This window comes from Drosophila eugracilis, unplaced genomic scaffold (assembly GCF_018153835.1).
Source record: "Drosophila eugracilis isolate 14026-0451.02 unplaced genomic scaffold, ASM1815383v1 contig_513, whole genome shotgun sequence".
NCBI lineage: Eukaryota > Metazoa > Arthropoda > Insecta > Diptera > Drosophilidae > Drosophila > Drosophila eugracilis.
Genome location: NW_024573387.1, coordinates 847,925 through 867,875, shown reverse-complemented (window position 1 = coordinate 867,875; position 19,951 = coordinate 847,925). Strand labels below are relative to the sequence as shown.

The following is a 19,951-nucleotide window of genomic DNA, read 5'->3' as shown; positions in this document are numbered from 1 at the left end:
TTAATGTATCTTTGCATTCGAAAATCCGAGAGTTACAGTTACATTCGTTAGCTGTGCGTTGATATAATGTTGGGTTTTTTTATTTTCTTCTCTTTTTTTTTTAACAATGCCGAGAATCTCCGAAAATCCCCCCATACAACCCCGCCTTCAATCCTGGCAGCCAGTCAGTCAGTCTGTCAACAGCGTTTTGTTTAATGAGCTTTTTACGAGCCGTGCAATGAGTAGTAGATACATCCAAGACCCACCGAAGACACTGATCCAACGAGGAGAAGTTGCTCTCGAGTTTGGAGTACCCACACATGACATCTACAGTTAGGGCGGAACGTGAGGCCCAAGGCACTGAAATGTGAGCTGGCCACGTGGGGCGACATTGCTGTTTTTTATTTTGGGGAAAGTTCTATTACCAATTATGTATGAACTAAGACTTAATGTACTTTTAGAAGAAGGGTTTTCTTGAAAGGGAACCATAAGCCATTCCACTTTTAATCTTATCTTAAATAAATTACTTAGAATAAGTAACTTCAAAATAGTTTAGAAAAGTTTTCCTACTTGTAAATATCTTGAGAGCAATGTAATTACATTTTATCACGAAGACAGACTCTCCCAACTATTTTAGAAGAATCAAATTTATTCAATTCCCATAAAAAACCAATAAAATTCGCAAATCTACCATTGATTTATACCCACTAATTGTGTCTGAGCGAAAATTTATTGAACAGCAATTAGCAGGAAATAAATATCTATAAAGCCATTGATAAAGATTAACTTGTGGGGAAACCCTCGGCAAATGGCAACTGGGATTGCGCGATAATCAAAGCATAGAATTGGTTTTTGAGGTTTGCAGAGGACTCAGCTGGAAGGCAGTTAGTTTTTAGCCAGTTCTCTTGACTGTTCTTGACGGTGATGGAAGCCGTATGTATGGAATGACAGTCGAACATCAAAGACGCTCGCTGACTGACTGGCTGGCTGGCTGGCTGCTCTTCAGCTAAGTGCGAATGCAACTGGGATGATGATGATGATGATGGCTGCTAGAGTTGGCAATGAAAAACCAATGTCTGCGGTTTTTGCCATATTTGATTGACTGCTTGACTAACTCTCCCGACGAACATTGCACCCGTGTGTTTTATTTTTAGTTGAATTTATTTTTTAGTTTGTAGTTTTGGGGACGAACGCGTGCGCGTTACGCTTTCGGTCAAGCAAATCGGAATAATCGTTACAGAGTCAACTATATATATGTTCGTTGTCATGATGAATAAATGCATAAAAAGCGAGACGAGTTAGTTGTACATTCGCCAAACAATTTGCATAAGAGGCACCGACAAAAACGAAACGAAAAAAAAACTACTTCAATATCCGTTGATCGCAGCATCGCGGAGCGAGCAATTGTATCTGCCAGATACATCTACATTTGTATTTATGCCCCCGTTGGCGACCGTATTTTGTGGCATCTACATATTCCACGGCTGTATTTGGTTTCCATTTACGAGGTTGTTGTCGCTGCCAGTGCCCCCATGCCTGGCCACAATATCTCCAGTGTTATTATTACTCCCCCTGCAGTCAATATGGAAATCAAATGCTGACATATAGCGGCAAGCCGATGGGTTATTGCTCGACAAACAGTCTGAGACTTGGCTTTATTATGAAATTGTACGATTTCCCACAGATCCTTTGATAAATATTGCATTTTAAGTTTATGAAATAACTTAAAGAGTAAATAAATTGTGGAATTTATTGCTCTAATACCTCAAAAAGTTTAGATTTCATTTGAATTTATTTAGCATAGAATTCATTTTAAGTTTTTCTCATAGTTTTATGGAATATCTAAACGCAGATTTACCATCCTGCTGCTGCTCCCTCGTGCATTTCTTTACCAGCTCATAATACTTTGGCATTAAATATGAAAAATCAATTTCAGATGCTGGGCTTTGGCATAAAAACCGCAAAACACTCGGCCAGACCACAGATACAAGACCTTACACATTCACGTGTCATAAAGTCTGAAAGAGCAGCAAACGCGCGCGGCAGAATGAATATAATACAAGCTTATGCATTGCACCCCTGGACTCATAGCAGTTTCATTGTTAGTCGAGGAACATTGCATATAAACAGAAAAAGCATAAATACACTCGAACAAACGTTATTGAAATTATGGTGATAAAAAATATACGATCAAGGATGTTGTCCTATGAAAATGGTTAACTTAAATGAAATCCATGAATATTTAAATGGTTATTACAAGTGGAAAGTAGAATAAAGATATTTTTCTAATAGGAAAATAGGTTTATTCCGTTGTAACTTTCTGGAGATATTGAAAGTATTTCTAACACATCTTAGAATAAACATCAAAGGATTGGAAATTGTTGAGTTATTCCCGTTTGAGAGAAAAAAACGTCCAGCTTGGTTGAGTAGATGCAAAAGGAATGAACTTTATTCGATACTTCTAATGACTGCAGAGCTTACTATCGATACAAATTATACGCTAGAGATTACAGTGCTACGATAGTTTCAATAAAAATAATTATAAACCACAAAATATCAAAAATATTTATCTCATTTGGCAGCTAAAACCATTTTATATTCTTCAGTTTTTGATAAATGAATTTCATTTTTTGACCAAGTTCATATTTGACTTAATTTTTTCATTAAATATTATTTGGTTTTTTTAAAGAAATAATTTTCGGTTCATGGGTATTTTCAGTTCTTAAATTAAAAAGAAAGTGTTTTTCTCAGTGCCTATGCATATGCATTGGCCAGAGGGCAAGTCAAGGACCGTTTGAGGAGGAAATGAGGAGGGGGCGTTGCTAGGAGTCTACGAGAAGCAGTGGTGCAATGTGCGGTCATGTGGCCCAGCCTGAATCCCTCACGAACCACCCTCTTTTTTTCTGTTGTTTTTTTTCTATTTTCTTCTTACCCCTTCCACAACCCCTGAGTTTCCTATTAACGCTTAGGTTGAAACGAAAGTTTTTCTTCGGCTGGCCGATATTTGCATAAAATGTGCAACGGCTGCTGGCAGCTTGGGTTACTTTTATTTTTTTTAGTTTTGTTTTATTATTTATTTATGCAACCGCCTCGTTGGCTTTCCATGGGGCAGCACGACGTGCACGTTCTTTTTCGATTGCAGCTCGTTGTAATGGCATTTATTTGAGGCCCAGTCAAGTGTTTCGCACAAAAGTTGGCGGCAAATTAATGAAGTTCTACCATTTTACCACCCTGATTAAAACTTTGCACTTAACCCTGCAATTCTGCATGCATGGGAAAGCCGTGGGAAAAGTTCTCTTCCGACACATTTTACATTTCCTTCAGAGAGATCTCTTTAGTTTGGTTTGGTTTGGTTTGTTTTCCCCCAAAAGAAGCCTCTCCCATAGTTTCGTTTAGCTATTCCCAATCCCCTTTCGAATCGAAAGGGGTCCGCCCTCATCTGAGATTTGACCCAGTTATGGCCTGGCTGGGATCACGATTCAAAGTTTTATTTTCCCATTTTAATTGTAGTTGCTTTGGCTTTCTGCTTTGTGGTCATCATTTTTTCTTTATTGCCCTGGCTTTAAGCCGGCCAGATAAATAGCCAGAAGGCTGGTATATTCAAATTGCTATTGTTATGAATAAAATAAAATATTTGAAGAGAGTTTTTGTGTGGCTTTGTGCAAGACTGTCTTTTTTTCTTTCTTTTCGCTGGCGGGCCACCGAGATTGATAGAGATAAATACGGAAATGGAGTGGGGTATATTTGGAAAAAAAGATTTCATTTTATTCATTTCATTTAGAAGATTATTTTTCAGTTCGAAAAAAGGTTACTTTGTATGAAATTTACCAAAAGTTTTTCCCATCTGTAACCATTAATGTAAATTAATAAAAACAATGGTTTAGTAGAAGAAATTCTGGTTTTTAGTTACAAAATAAAATCCAATTATTTGCATTTTTAAAGTTTCCTTTATGAAGATCTAAAACTCTAAAAAAAAAGGCCAGCAATTTTATTTCCATTATTATTTATTTAAAATATTTAATTACCAAACAACTCCCAATCAAACAAGACAAAACTGCAGAATAATAGAGAGTATTCTTCATTTTCCACATACAATTAAATCATTTTTAAAAAAACCCAATTAAAAGACCAAATTCTGTGCCAATAAACTTAAATACATAAACGCTTAAACTGCCATTGTTCTGCACATTTTTTGTCCACCAATTTACCTTGAACAATTGCAGTTGTTTATGTTAAACTGGAAAATAAACAAAATTCGGCTCTCGGAGCTGAGAAAAGCAGAGGGAAAAGGTAAAAAAAGTAAAGAAAAAGCATCTGCAATGGCCCCGGCGAACTTGAAACTGGCAATTGGATCCGCTACAACAATGCCTCCAACCAGGTTGGCCCCAGTGCTTAATCAAGTGTGAAATCTTTAATCAAGTCGAGTTCCCCACGACTGAGTGAATTCCCAGCTGCCGTCCACCGATTCCAAATCCCAATCCCAATCCCGATCCCAGTACGAAATCACAGCTCCACTAACGGCTCCAAAAAGCCGATGCAACGCAGCTGTCCGATGGCTTTTCAGTTAGCCTACCTGGTTTGACCTTTTTTTTTTGTATTTTGGTTTTTTGTCTGCTGCTCAAGTTGTTTTTATTATTGGATACCCCTTTTGGAGTAGCCCTCCCACGCTCCCAAGCCTGTCAATTAAAAAGCCATTCGATGGCCCAGGCCCTGAACTGCACGACTCGTTTGCCAGCAGTTGGGCGATAAATTCAGGCGGGGTGAAAAACGAAAAAAACAACAGGAAAAACGCTTTTTAAGTTGTTTTATTTTCACTGGCCACTTTCGAGTGCGAAATTAAGTGAATTAGCTGGAACTGTAACGGTTACTGCAATGGCTAAATTATCGGCACCGATATTGGGTTAAGTGACGGCCTAGGAAAGTGGCTAAGGGAAAAGCTTTTCGCCGGAAATTAAAATATTTTCATGGCATTAACGAAACCGTTGGCAGGCTGTCAAAGAAAAAGTTGTCTCATGAATATGTAAGGGAAAAATTTGTTACTGTCTTTTTGATTTCTACCGAACTTTGCCAAAAACTTTTTGTAAAACTATGGAAAACTTTCTCATATACGTATAATTTTTTAATATTCTGCATAAACCAACTTATGTTTTGAAAACCAGTTGTAATTAAGTTAAAACAGATCTTTAACCTTTATACTATTTCTCTCTTAGTTTTTAAAAGCAAAGTAAGCAGCTTGACTGAAGGCATATTCTAGAAAAATCTTTAACTTTTGCACTTCATAAACCTTGAAAATCGAATGGTGGACTTGAGTAAGCCATGCATCCTTGATTCAAGTTGAAAATGCTCTGCGGTTGGCAGACTCTGGTGGACTCACTGAACCACAAAGGGCTTTCACTCTTTGGCAAGTGAATAAAGCTTATCCTAGTTTTCCTTTAAGAATGACTTCCAGGAAGCGCTGGCTCAGAGAATCAATTTTGCTTCTAGAAGTTTCCCACAACCACATCGTTATTCAAATCCGTAGCTTAAGAGATTACTCTAGCTAATAATCATTTTCATCCTTTCTCTTTGCAGTTAATGATACGACGGGAAAAGCTTCCAAGAAGTGGAGGTAAGTGGAAATATGGAAACGGGTTGCTCAACCCCAAGAAGAAAGCACGCACACTCTAGAGGGCCCACGGGACGCATCGGTATCAATCTTAATTTATAACAAATTTAATATGGTTGTTTCGCAGTCGAACACAGAATTCCCCTCGGAAAAGCTGGAAAAGCGCCTACACACATATGCTGAGTACAGCCATTTCGATTTTTGCCCTCTCCTCCGGCCTCGTCCTTGCCCTTTCCCCGAAAATTGGTGCAATGTGTGTTTTTGGCTCTGATGGGTTTTCGGTTACCATCCCAACCGATCCGTGCTGCATATTCCTACGGGCCTTGAATCCTTAAATCCTGTGCGTCAACGCCCGTAAATATGCCACAAAAAATATTGAAATGGGCGCAACGGAACGTGTACGGCAAAACACACTTAAGTGATTTTATGGCGCCATTCAAATGTTTTCCAAATCAGCCGAACGTGAACCGCTAAGGCTGAGGTTTTTCCTTGGGTTTCATAAATTTGCCTTTTTTTTTGCCAAACACCTTAAGGCGTTTTTTGCTTGCCTCATGTGAGCGCAAGTGGAAAACATTTACCAGCAACAAGTAGACAGAGGAATTTGCACAGGAGAAGGGATGGCAAACTTCCTGATTTCCTTATCTTTGAGCTCGCCTGTCGTCTGTTCTCGATTGGTTTTGGCCTTCCGATTGACTGACTGGGCGAGTGAATGAGTGAGCGATTGAAGGGAGTGACTGCCGCAGGCGGTTAAGGTCTTGCATATTTTACCAGGCCACATTAAAGCGAGTCCTTCGAGCCAACGATAAATTATTAAATGGATTCCATGCCCCTGACTTCCTGACGATTTTAAGTTGGATTCCCCGTTAGATGCCATTAAGCCCTGTGAATCCCTATTTTATTTGTTGGCCCATTCGATAATTGCTTTTCCCACATTCAAGCTGGCAAATAAAAAACTCTTTCTTCAGCGCCAGCAGATAATGTATTTCAAATTGTTTACCGAATACGCAATGTACAACTTGACAAAAGTTTGTGGCAAATATTTACCTTGCTCTCCTCCTCCTCCCTTCCTCCTCGTTCCAGCGCTAATGTATAAATAATTGCATGTCACTTGCTGACTGAGCAAACACACACTCGCACTCCATTGTTTGCCCCTGCGATTTGGCTCTGCGTCTCTGGGTTTTTCTTTGGTTTGGATTTGGATTTGGATTTGAACTGTTTTGTTTCAGTATATATACATATATATATATTCGAATATATGTCGCTTGACGGCCCAACACCTCGACATAATAGGTTAGGGAGCCGCTGAAGGTCCGTCATTACCATAATGCCAAATGGAAAGCCAAGTATGCACAGCATAATTACCAGCCCATCAAAAAATAAAACAAAAACCCCAAGGGTCGAATTTGAGATTAAATAATATGTACTGTTTATATGGTGCATCGGCAAATCTGATTTTAATATTATTTATGTCACAACTGGCCATCAAAAATGAAGCAGAAAATCAATGCAAGGCCTGCAAAGTGGCCCTCGGAAAGTTTGCAGGGATAAATGATTTGCTGGCGGAAAACTCTGGGGCAAAACATTTTCACAATTGACAGTCGTCGACAGCTTGTTGACAGTTGCGTCTTAAATAATGCAAACCATTTAAAAAGAATAAACCGATTGTATAAAAAATGCAAACACCACCGAACGGCAATCACCGTCGAGAGGCTTTATGAAAAATAAAAGTTGGTTACGGGCTAAATGGCCGCTGAGGTTGGGAAATGTATTGGCCAGAAGGCGGTTGGTGGCTTTTCGCCATTTTGCCCACTTATGATCGAACGTGATTGGTGACAAATTGCGTTTAATTGAGTAATTATTTGTTAACTTATGTGACGGGTTGGCTTAAGAGCTGATTATGAGTGTAAAGTTGCGCTTGTTAAATTACAAATTATAAAATTTTGTAATACAGTCCGACTATGTGGGTTAAATTCACTTTAAAATATTTAAATCGAATTTATTTAGTTATTTAGAGAACATTTTATCTTCCTATAAACGGATGACTTACAACTATATGTCTCTATCAACATCTTCATTAAGATTTAATATCAAAAATTTGGATTTATTCAGATTGCCCTAATGCTTGTTTATTACTTTGCTGTTAAAAAGATGAAAGCATATTGGCCATATCCGATATAAAAGCCGGCTCCTACTAACTTCAAGGTTACTTTTTTCCCTTGATTTGGACAACATTTTGTACTTAAATGTCTGTGGCCAGAAAGTCGCGCCGACATGTCTGCAAATGCGAGTTTGTTGCCCTTTGCGTGTCTGTTGTTGGCTTTGCGTCCCATAAATCACAAAATAAATTTTGCGCGTGCAAAATGTATATATAAACGGAAGCGAAACATTCGCCAAGTTGAATGCAATAAAAGTTTTTGATTTTTGGATCTTTATATATATTTTTATTTGCTTTCGCGCGGGTGAGCAAACTGAATCGCCCAAGCCCAAGCCCCAACGCAAATCCAATCTTCGAAAGGGAGGGAAAGAGACACAGGGCCGGAAACGGAAGTGCGTAATGCCATACGTGACCAGAACTCGACGAAAAACGACACTGGACTCTGCGGTTTGACCACGGCAAGGTGCAAACAATTTTTATGATTAATTACAGGGCCCCAGACCCAAAAACGAAAACAACCCATCATGAACATGGACACGAACATGCGTCAGTGGGTCTGTTCTTTTGTTGGCAAGTGAAACAATAGCCACATTTGCACTAAAAATAAAATCAGGCAGCCATAAAAATGCAATAAAGAAAAGGTTTTTCTTTTCGGCAGAAGAGTTTGTGTGTGGTTGTGGGGGGTCATTTACTTCGTCTGGCTGGGAATGTCGTAAATACTGATTATGATGATTAGGCGCCGCTTCAAGAATCTGTTTTTCTAGTATCATATGCAGAACCCATATCATTATCAAAGATTTTCTGAGACAGGAAGTGTCTTTCTAAGACGTGTTTACTGTTTTTTTGAGGGCCGGTAAATATTATTTAATGTTGCGAGGAGTCTTAATTACTTGAGTTAATAATTCTTACTACAAAGTCTTTAAACTTGCAGTGCCCAGTACTTCCTACTCATTTTCTTTGTAGTCGTTCATTACTTTCTATTTAATGAAGATTTACCGTGAAGAGTATTAGGAATCCCTTTTATGTAATCCCTTATTACCGTTTTGTTTCCCTTTGCGTTGTATATCGTACTCACTGGTCAATTTTGGTTTTGAGTTTTAATTAAAATTAATTAAAGCGGGAATGCTTTCAAAGAGCACCTCCGGAGAGCCCTGACAACGCCCAGTTAATTAGAAGTCATGCCTAAACTGACGTAATTGTTTTGGGGGAGGCGCTGCTGGGACCCCAACATCTGCATACCGACTAGTTCCAGCAAACATGATCCCCTCTGGATGTGGAATGAAGCATTGGAGCATTGAAGCATGGTGGCATAGCAGAATGGAGCCGTGGAGAGCAAATGTGAAAGCAGCTGTTGGCCAAATGTGCGAAAATTACGGGCAAATTGCTGGCGAAAATGACTCGACTAGACCACGGCCATGGTCGGGCTGATTTGCATAAGAGAGCTGGCGGCGGGCTCAGCTGCAGTTTCGCAATTATTCATCCAGCCAGCCAGTCCCTCATTCAGTCAGTTAGTCAGTCAGGCAGTCAGTCAGTCATGCTGTTATTCTGTCAGTAAGTCAGCAAGTCAATCGCAGATGCCGCAGCACATCGAGTATCATTTTCTCAGGTTCTACTTCTGCCCTGCAGCATCATCTGCATCCGCTTGGCTTTCCACTGGCGTCGAGTTCTTTCACCGGCTACCGACTGCAATTTGGATGCCCCATAACTGTACTCTACAAGATAATGCCGCAATTTCATTATTCAGATCGACAGGCCCACCTTGAGTCGACCCTTTGGGTTCTCCTCTCTCGCCTTTGCCCGAATTTAAATCCAAAGCCTTGCGGTTTATCTGGGCCAGCAGCTGCAGCATGGTCTAAAGGCATCCCGTCGGGTTCTCAATTACTTGTCTTGGTGCAAAATACCCTTGGAAGGGGCCCCAGCTGATAGACAGCTGGATAGTTGTCAAAGGGAAAGAGATTACAATATTGCTTTAAGAAAAATACCAATTTCATCATGTCGCCGGAGCTGTCCTCTTTCAGGAAGCTCAATCAGAGCCTCTTTGCTGGCATATTAAACTTCAGCTGAGAGTTAAGGCAGGAGGCAAACATTTACTTCAGAAAGGACATTTTGCCGTGGGCCTTTTTGAGAAAAAAAAAGTTTCCTTCATTACTTTCCCTGGAATGTAAGTTAAGGAAGTTTTTATATTAGGGAAAAACAACAAAAATTAAAAAGGAAAAAAGGTAGCAAAAAAAATTGTTACGAAAAATACGGATTTAACTGGGAAAAAACAATAAACAAGTTTACAATGTTATGAAAATATATTTGTTAAGCTGTCGTTAAACGATTCTTGTTAAATGGGGAAAGAACGAGTTTTGTTGGCTTTTTTATGGTTAAATGTATTACAGAGCTTAAATTATATCCAAACAAATTTAGTCAGTCAGTTTATTTCAGGACTATCAAAAAGTTTTTGGCATTAAACTTAACTTCTGTAATTTATAAACTATATTTTTACCTCTAAAACCTATATAAAAAAAGTTGAGAAAAAAATTGATAATTCTGATTGTTCCTTTTCATATAGAAACTTTTTATTTTCCTATTCCTAAATTTAGAGTTTTTAACTAAATGTTGAAAGAGCTAAGCCCAGTGGTTATTTAGACAGTGCTGGATATCCAGTTAGCCTGTCTCTTAGGTTGCATCCTCTTCTCTGAGTTTTTTAATTATCTCTGGCAGCGTGAAAACTTTTTCAAGTGTTTTCCTTTTCGCGCCCCCAGTCTTCCGGAGGGTTCCGGCAATTAACGCCACGTTTCGAGTGGCGAATGTTTTGTCCTGTTGCCGAAGCTTTGGGTTCGCGGCCTTGGCTCACTTATTAATTTGGCCAATTTAAAGACGGAAGCGGCAGGCGACAGGCGGCAGAAATAAATGAAAATTCATATTTTCTCAGTGCCACCGAATATGGGAGAGAAGCGGTTGGTCTTTGGCTTCTTTCCCACAGCCCCGGATGGAAATAAAGATACACGCACCCACAGATGCCGCAACTGCCACCGCAGTCCAATTTATCCGCGACTTTTCGACGAAGTCGACCGCTTTTCCCACAGTCATCTCAACGGAGTGAGGACTGTGGTGGCGCCACAGTGGCTGCCAAAAGTTGTTTGCCACAGGAAGACATTCGGGGACTTGGAGCATCGGGAACATTAACGAATCGGGACATTTGGAGTCGGGTTTTTTATGGTTACGTTACGGTGACTTCTGCGGCGGATTGCCGTCGACGTCGTCGTCGTTGTCGTTGTCGATGCCACAAATGCAAAGTGACAAAGCCAAATGTTTCCATTTGTTATTTGGTTAGAGCTCCATTAATTAATTGAAACAAATTATTGGTGATTAAATCGGAAGAGACTTGAGATGAAAGTGGTCTGGTGGTGAAACCTAATTTTCTGAATAAACATCTCGATGGCCATATCTCTATCCAATTTGGAACCCATCATCTTCGTCAACCCGAAAACGATTGTTGTCCATCTATACGCGTCCAGCCCAAATATTTCCAGCGTAATTGTTTGGCCCAGCCCGGAGGTCTACGATTGACCCAGAAAATAAAAATATGATGAAGAATATGGACGAGTGGATGAGTTTTGAGGCTGTCAGAAATCGTTCCTTTCTTCTCAATTTTTTCTCTTTTTTCTTTTGGTTGGCTGAAATTGCTAGGCTTGGGATAGACAGCTGGCAATTTATTGGATTGGATTTGGCCAAGTGCAAGTTGCAGGCATTAAATTAAAACGTGCCTGGCCACAACGGAGTCGTGATGGAGCTGTGGCAGCTCTTAACCCGCTGACGCCCAGCTAGTTAACCCAAAATGAAGGCCCAGTCTCTTCTAGTCGACACTCCACAAAATCCATGAGATAAGACAAAAAGGCAAAAAAGAGTAGAAAGGAAACGGATGGCTATGGGCGAGGTTCTTTCGCTGGCTTTCTTTGGCCACAAAATGGATTATTATGTTAATTACTGTCACGTCACGTTTCGTGTTCCTGGATGCCTTCCTCTTGGCTTTCCCTTGGCTTTTTCAACAAATGCAGAATGACATCTGCCACGGCTACTGGGTCTGCAGCTGCATTTAAGCGCCATTCAACTGCAAATTAGCGAACATACAAAATATGAGCCCCAGCTGGGGGCATTTAGTGTTCAGTTTTCAGTGGGCGTTTTGCGTGGGTGGCTGCTTTTCCGCCTTTCCGCCTTCTCCGCCTTTTTAGTCTTTGTGTGCTGTAAATTCAAATTATTTCCATTGACACGTGCAGAGCGGAAATGTGCAAAGCTCTATGAAAGAAATTCCAAATTGAATTCAGGCGAAAGACGTTCTTTCATCGTGAAAGGAGAATTAGTGTTTACATTTAATTGACTAATTGTGGGGATGGAATGAAGAGCAATGGAGTGGTAACTTGTTAATTTCTAGATGAATCTTGGTAGCATGAAAATGTGGTAGTAATATAAGAAAGAAAGTTAGTTAGTTTTATTTATTTTGCATTTTTATACCTTATTTCTCAACATTAAGTTTATCTAGTTAAAGAAGAAATTACTTTTAAAAGATATTTAAGGTTAAAAAATATTTTATAGGGAAATATCTTTGTCCATTTAAGAGTAATGACTATCAAAAGAAGCTATTTCCTTAAAAGTGAGACATCATTTATTTTCATTTTTAAAGAGCTCCAATGAAAAACAATACCTAATCAAAAACAAAAAGCCAAATGAGCTTAGACTTTAAGCCCAAATGCCAATATTTATGTTTACAATTCTCAGTAAACTTAGGTGTTTGGGTGTTGATTCTAACAGATTTAAATCGAAGGAATGCCTTTGGGAAATCTATAATTAGATTTGACTTCGGCTGACCAGGCGGCTTCTTAAGATATCCCATAACACGGCCTGGCGATTCGAGTGTCTTGTCTCTGGCCGTTAACACGCTGTTCGACATTATTAAATTAGAAGCATCAACAATGGCTATCAAGAAGACTAACAACACAGCTAGACTAGACTTGTTTTCTTATTCTTTTTTTGGCAAACATTTTTAGCCCATGGCCAAGAGGCAAAAAGCCGGTTTGCTGGGCACCTCGTACGCGAGGTCAAGACTCAAACTCAGTGACGTGCGCACGTCTCGGGCAAAATAATAATAGCCGTAATAATCATCAAATGGAATAATATAGAAAAATTATGTTAATCGACCGGTCGACGACTGGCCATAAAAGGTAGCCTGTCCAGAAACACAGAAAAACTTCTTGCGTAATCACAATGCATTCTGACCCGGTTGGGATTTAATTAGCAGAGTAAACACACAGCCCAAAACCCAGCTAATTTTTGTTTTTTCAGTTTGTCTGAGAGATAATTATGAAAAATTAAATAATATATTTGAATATTTTCCTTTGCTTTTCCTTCGCTGTCTGCTGTCTCCTGTCTCCTGACTGCTTTCTGCTTTCTGCTGTTTACCCAAAACATACATAGCTCATTTAATTTTCATGGCAGCTTGGGGAGCCTGCAAATGACACTTGCTTTGATATGTAATTAGAATTTATGAAAGTGTCAACGAGGAAAAACTTTACCGGACACCCGGTCAGACACGCCCCCTTCCAGCTCGACTCCGCCTCCCCGCCAGATGACAGCTGGTCCAACAATCATTATTCAGACAAGGGCCAGCTTGACAGGCGGTCCAGCCAAGTGGCCAAAAGTGTCCCCAACTTTTCAGGGAAAAAATATGAGCGAAAATTGTTGTGTGGGTGGCGGTGGTGGTGACGATGAAACGGAACTGGGCCGCAAAAAGTAAAGCATTAACAACCAAGGTAACAGAGTTCGTAATACCTTACGTAAAATGGCGACAAAATGATATTGCAACGGACCGCCGGATTTGCCATTTACTAATTGCAATTGCCAAAGAGACAAAAAAAGTCTATTGGCCCTGTATAAGCGGCTTAAAGGCCAGTTGACAAATTGTGCAAATTATCTGGAACTTCCAACTGCCACCCACAACCGCCATTTATTCATTTTAATGAGGCCCACGTAGCGACAACTGCAGTACAAATAATAAAAGTTGAGTGTCAAAAGTTTTATTTACTTATATTGTATTTTGATATATAATATATATATTTGTTTGATGTGACTTGCGTGTTTTAATGACGTTGCTTGCGTGCTCAAGAAAGTGTTGAAAGTTTCCTTTCTTGTATTGTTGCTATGATTTGTACTGCTGGCAGTTTAATAAGCGGAAACATTGGCACAACATATGCGCCCCATCCCAAAGAAATAATAATAATAATAGTCAAGACGGTGGGAGGTTGACAATGAACCCCAAAAGGAAAAACGCCAACTGTGGGGGAACCCAATTATGATACGACAATAAAAAGTTTTGGTTTTTATTATTGTTTATATACACACTCCACTTTTATTTTCATTGGTAATTACCGCATGAAGTTCGCTTACTTTTCCAACTCTTGACGAGGCCATCAAAAGAGCCAAACTGGCTCCGAATGGGCGAAAAGGAAAAAAGAGTGGCGAAAGCCTTTCTAATGCACTTCTCATAGCCACGATTGCAACATAGTAAAAAGTAATTGCTCTCTTCCCAATGAAATGAGTTTTTCTTCTTGTTCTAATTGCCCTGCCGGCCAAAGCCATGTTTTCCTTACTTTATGCTCGGCAGTTAAGAGTGCTTGGATTGGCTGCTCTCAATGAGATATCAAGGAAAAATTGCCTACTTAAGAGGCTATTAAGTAATTAAAACGACTGGTTTCTCAACGTTTTGGGATTGGAGTTATGACGAAAACTACTTTCCCCTAATGAAAAATAAGAAGATAATTTTAAAAATAAATAACGTTGATAACTTTAAATAAATTGCTAAAGGGGGAAATAAACTTTGACTATTCGGACCTCAGAGCTCTTCAGCAAATATAGTTTAAAGATCCCATTTAGCCTTTGTCTTCTATCAGTCCTTCTAATTAAGAGTACTCCAAAGTATTTAACCGCCGACAAGCCGAAACTTTTATTTAGCCAGCTTTTTAGCCATTGTCCCATTGCCCGCACAAATCAGAAAACGCACTTAGCGCAAATTGTGAAAGTTGGAAAAAGTTGCTGCCACAGGCAGCCCTAGAAGAAGTCCCAGACTCATCTTCCATTTCGCATTTTCCACAAGTGGGAAACCGCAGCTGAAAAAAAGGGGAAGAACTCGGCCCCTGGGTTCTTGTAGCCTGGATTGCTACGCTGATTACCAACTCACGCACTCGCCACTGCCACACGCTGTGGCAGATACAAAAAATAAATGCAAAAACTTGCAGCACCAAACGAGTTTTGCTTATAGGCAAAGTTAAGTGTAACGTGCCGCTAAACAACGGCACAAGATACGTGAGAAACCGGAGGTTCCCCTTTTGAATTGGTAACATTTATAACGACTTTTAGTTACTCTAAAAATATGTTTTCCTTTTTAAGATTTTTTGGTGTATTTTTAAGTTTTTTCTCTTACTGAAAATGTAAAAAACTTACCAGTCAGTTTTTTATTTTTTACTTAAACTAAAACTTTAAATTGCTTAATTATTGTTGAAAGTAGTTAATTTCACATTTATTATTTGGTAATCTTTAATAGTTATTACTTATGTGAAAGTCTTTTTAAAGTTTAGCATATTATTAGGCCTTCCATCATAGCCATGGTATAATTCAGGCCACATTTTCCCATTACGTTTACAAGCCAACACTGCAATTGTCTACTCCAATAACCTGGTAAGTGTATCAAAATGGCATAATTATGGCTGAGCACTGGGTTCGTTTGCGAAAGCAGCTTGGGAAAAACGGAAAAATGAAAAATAAACCGAGGGCAGTGGGTTAAGTTAAACTTTTTGGCTGGCCTAATGCGTGCGTGGCGCCCCCTGGCGGCTGCCGTTTTGGTCACAATTGAAGTTTGCGCTTAACTTATTTTCTTTTTTTTTATATGGCTGCGTTATATTTTTTATTTGGCCAACTCTTGAGATCGCTAAACCGGTTGCCGCTTGGTGGGTGTACTTCAGTATTTATTGTTACTGCTGCTCTGACTTTTGTCTCTGCAACACAGCGGTCTCGATTATGCAACACTTCGTGTCGCCGCTCCAAACTCAGAAAGTTGTGCAAGCCGCGGCAGTCAACTCTTGTATTTGTTGATTGTGCATCAGTCTCAGTCTCAGTCTCAGTTTCAGTCTGAGTCGCTCTACACATTTGTGCCTTGTAATTGTGGAGACTCCCGGCTGTCAAAGCAGAAAACCCCACCAAAAACCAAGTGCCAATCTGGCCGCTCTAATCAGCAAGCAAATTTGCTGACATGTCGAGCAAAACGGCCGAAAAAGTCTGAGGGGGAAGAGGATCAGTACCCGACACAAATGTGGCAAATAAGCCGCTTTACGAACGGTTACTGCCAACTTCTGTCGTTCCCTGTTGATTCTGGAAACGATTTTTTTTTGTGGCGAAAAAGGGGAACAAATTGGAAAACCGTTGCCAGATTAAGACATTCTAAAAGTATTAAGACCTTATGACTCAATCAACATGTTGTATTTTGTTATTTAATGTGCTTATTGGCTTACACTTATTATGCATTATTATCATTTTAACTAGCTTAAAATCATCTTCGTGTTATATTATTTTGCCAACTAACATAGCTGTGAATATTTATTTATTTTTGATTTCATAAAACACCAGTACCTGAGTAGCCTTGTCAGTTTCATGCTCATGTCGCCTATTGACAATCGCATTATGTCAGATTCTAACTTCCGTTTCAAGGCGACACATTGCACGGCAGAACAAAGCACTCAAAACCTCTTTGCATTCGCCAAGTTAAGCTCAGATTATTGTGCACAGAGCGACTCACGCATCCGTAATAAACTTTGGATCCCCCCGTGCACCATCTACAGCCCCCCCTTTAGCTGTAAAATGTAATCTGGTTGCACTTTTGACTCGGGTAATGCCCCATATAAGTGGAGTCTCACTTCCGCAATAGTTGTTTGTTCGGCTGTCTGTCTGGGAGTGACTTTGTTGTTCTGTCATTTCGATGTGCGGGTCTGTCTTTGCCAACCAAGCCCTGTGCCTCTTTTACCAACACTCCTCCCCCGTGGAATCACCTATCGTAGCACCTGTTACTACCTCTTTGCACTCCCAGCCGGTTGTTATTGGTTGCCCCCATTTCCTTTCGACTGCATTAGAAGCCAAGTGGTTGAACAACAATAACCAGCAGAAGAAACCGTTGGCTTCATGTCGCTTGACTTTTTGGACTTGGCCTTAAAAAAATATTCAGCACCAACAGCCAACTTGTTGCGCAACAGCCACAGAAGTTGCCAACAGTGGAGAAATGTACTTAAAAATAAGCTAAAAATAAGAAAGAGAGTCAACATTTATATTTTTAGAACAATTGTTTAAACGCCAACAGAAGTTGTAAACAAAAAGGAGTTAAGGTAAACACTTTACGAACAATTATTTATAATTATTAAACGTCGTAGAGAGCTTTTATTATGCCTTGAGTAAAAGTAATAAAGATACTTCTTATGTGTAGTGTAAATTATTATCAAGAAATTAAAAAGCGGGACTTGGTTTTATGGCAATTGGATGAGTCGTGTCTGCAAAACTTTAACTTATCCATTGTAAACTTAGCTAAAAACAAGTTTAAACTTTAGGAATATAATCAAATTTCTTAGCTTAAAAATTAACACATTTCTTCTGGAACAGCTTATTAAAATATATTTATTATTCACAAGAAAAAGCGTCTACTTTCCAACCAGGTTATTAACAGATTTTTACGACATGTCTAATTAGCCACAAAAATTATACATTTAAGCAGTCAAAAGTTTAAGCTCCATTTAGCAAACTTTCTTAAGCGTAAAAAACATCAAAGATATCTTAAAAACCAACAATTAATTTAGGAACCAATAATTTGCGGCTATAAATATAACCAATATCTAATTTTTCTAGTGTAGAAAAGAGAGATTACGCACTGAGGAAGCCAGCGATTTTCGAAGGAGAAAACCTCAGTTGAGTGCAACGAGTCTGAGTGAGTTTGTTTGGTTTGTTGTGCTTGTTGCCGGTTGTTATTCTTACGCTTTTTCTTGTCAGACTGACAACAAACAAACGGCCAGCATATAAGAGCCAAGAAAAGCAGCTGTTGCTGCTTTTGGCCCGATTTGCCGGCTTCTGCCTGTTGCACTTGTTTTGGCCCGCTTTTTTTCTCTCGATCTCGTTCTGCTTCTGGTTTGGAATCGGTTTTTGGGTTCTGGTTGGATGCGTTCCACTGGTTTGGTTTTTGGCCCGAGCTTCAGCTTTAGTGTTTATTCGAATGCAAATATTTCCTGCTAGTATAAACCCTGTTGACACATTTACCAAGAATATTCTTTATGGCAAAATATAGCGGAAATGTTACAAAAGTTTGATTTATGGCCAGCCGGCCTGTTGATACGCAATAAATTGAAAAAGCTTTTGTAACTTTAAGCAAATATTGCATAAAAAACAATGAATGGGTTTACGAAACGATGAAAAGGCTGCTTTTCCCGAAAACTGCTCTTTTGTAAGCCCAGTCTAGTCTCGTTCTGACCAAAAGGAAAAAGAAGAAAAGAGGAGAAGCAATTGCGAGTTGAATGAACTGACCGCAAAACAACCAAAATAATAAGCCAAAGCAGCTGCCCCCCTAAAAACCAACAACAATAAGCTGGCCGCAAAGTTCACAGGCGGCCAAGACCAAAACTCAAAAAAAGAGGCAAAAGCCAAGACCAGAACTGCGTCTGCGACTTGATCTGCCTGGGAAGAAGCCACTCATTGAGCCATTTAGCAATTCACAAAACAATTCAATTCATATTCATATTGAAAACTATTTATGTGCTCGAATCGATTGAATCAAATTAACAGACTCCGGCCGCTTGTTTGTCTCTTTTGGCTTACGCATTTGGCTAACAGCCCCGGGTGGGAAATAAACCAATGTGAACCAACAATAAATTGGTTTAATAACAGTCGTTATTCCTGGCCAACCGCTCTCTTGGTTTGTTTTTAATTATTATTTCTGGCTGACGCAGAAATATGCAAACCAGATATTTCCCTCTCATTTTTTTATTTTGTTTTTTTTTTTGGCTCGGCAATCTCTTTGCTAAACTTTTTAATTACATAGTTTCCACTGTGGTGGGCGTGGCACGAAGTTATGGCCGCACTTTACATATTCATGCATTTTAAGCCGCAGAAGAAGGCAGAGAGGCGAAGTTAAGGCCAAGGGGAATCCACTGGCTATAAAGTTACAGAACATGTAAAAATATGACGGTTCCCCTCTCTGCCTCTGGAATACGAATTTTCCTCTAAATTAAAACAATGCCGAGGTGGAAAAGTACTTCTTACGATTGCAAGGAAAATTCTTACGCGCTGCCAGGAAGTGTATCAAAAATAAGTAGAAAAAACACAAAGCCACACTTGGCACGATGTTTATTTTACTTTCGGTACGTGCCAGATGAAAATAAAACCCGAGCGCAGCAAATTTAATAAATATGAAATGAGTTTGTCATATACACACCGGCACACACACACACACACACACTGCCATCAGCACACCAACACACACAAGTTGCCGAAAACCCTTGCCCCAATTACGAGGATGCCAGGAATTCCATGGTCTGCAAGCCTTCGATAACGTGCCGCAACGGCAAATACCTTTAAGCCAGACCCAAAAGCACACACACACACTGGCCCAGTAAGGGCCTTCCTTAGCAAATAAACACGCACTTACGGGCTCACAGGACTTCTACGGGACCTCCGCTAGCCGCACACAGACTCGTGAATAACGTGTGACTCAAATAAATGCCACTAAAATAAGGGATCACAAGTCGCCTGGCGTATCCTTGAGGCATTCCTACAAATGCCAAACAAATCGATGCCCCAAACTCCGAGAGAGAGAGAGAGTAAGAGAAAGCTGAAATATGTGATTATAAGCGTATAAAACAGCCGCAGGACTCCGGCCCCAGCTACAAGTCCTTGGTCTGTCAGGACGAATCCTGTCCTTAGTTTTGGGGCCCCAGCAGCGGAACTTGTTGAATAAATAGGGAAATGAATGGCAGACTGTCACACAATCTGCTGATTGCTACACAGGAATTCCTGTTCCCCGCATTCCACGTCCTTCCTCTGCCTCTCTGCCTCTCTCTCACACTCTCCTTTTTTTTGAGTCCTTGTAAGTGAAGCTTGTTGGTCAGCCTTGTTAATAGGTTTCGTGGGGTCCTGCCATGCACACC

General features: G+C 39.8%; 1 protein-coding gene across 1 annotated transcript in view; it reads left to right on the top strand.

Moving 5' to 3' along the window:
- LOC108114851 overlaps positions 1–19,951 on the top strand; it is a 44,215-nt gene that overhangs the window by 7,249 nt on the left and 17,015 nt on the right. Inside the window, exon 2 of the mRNA XM_017225997.2 lies at positions 5,551–5,587. The gene's annotated coding sequence lies outside the window, so the exon portion shown is untranslated. The remainder of the gene's footprint in view (positions 1–5,550; positions 5,588–19,951) is intronic.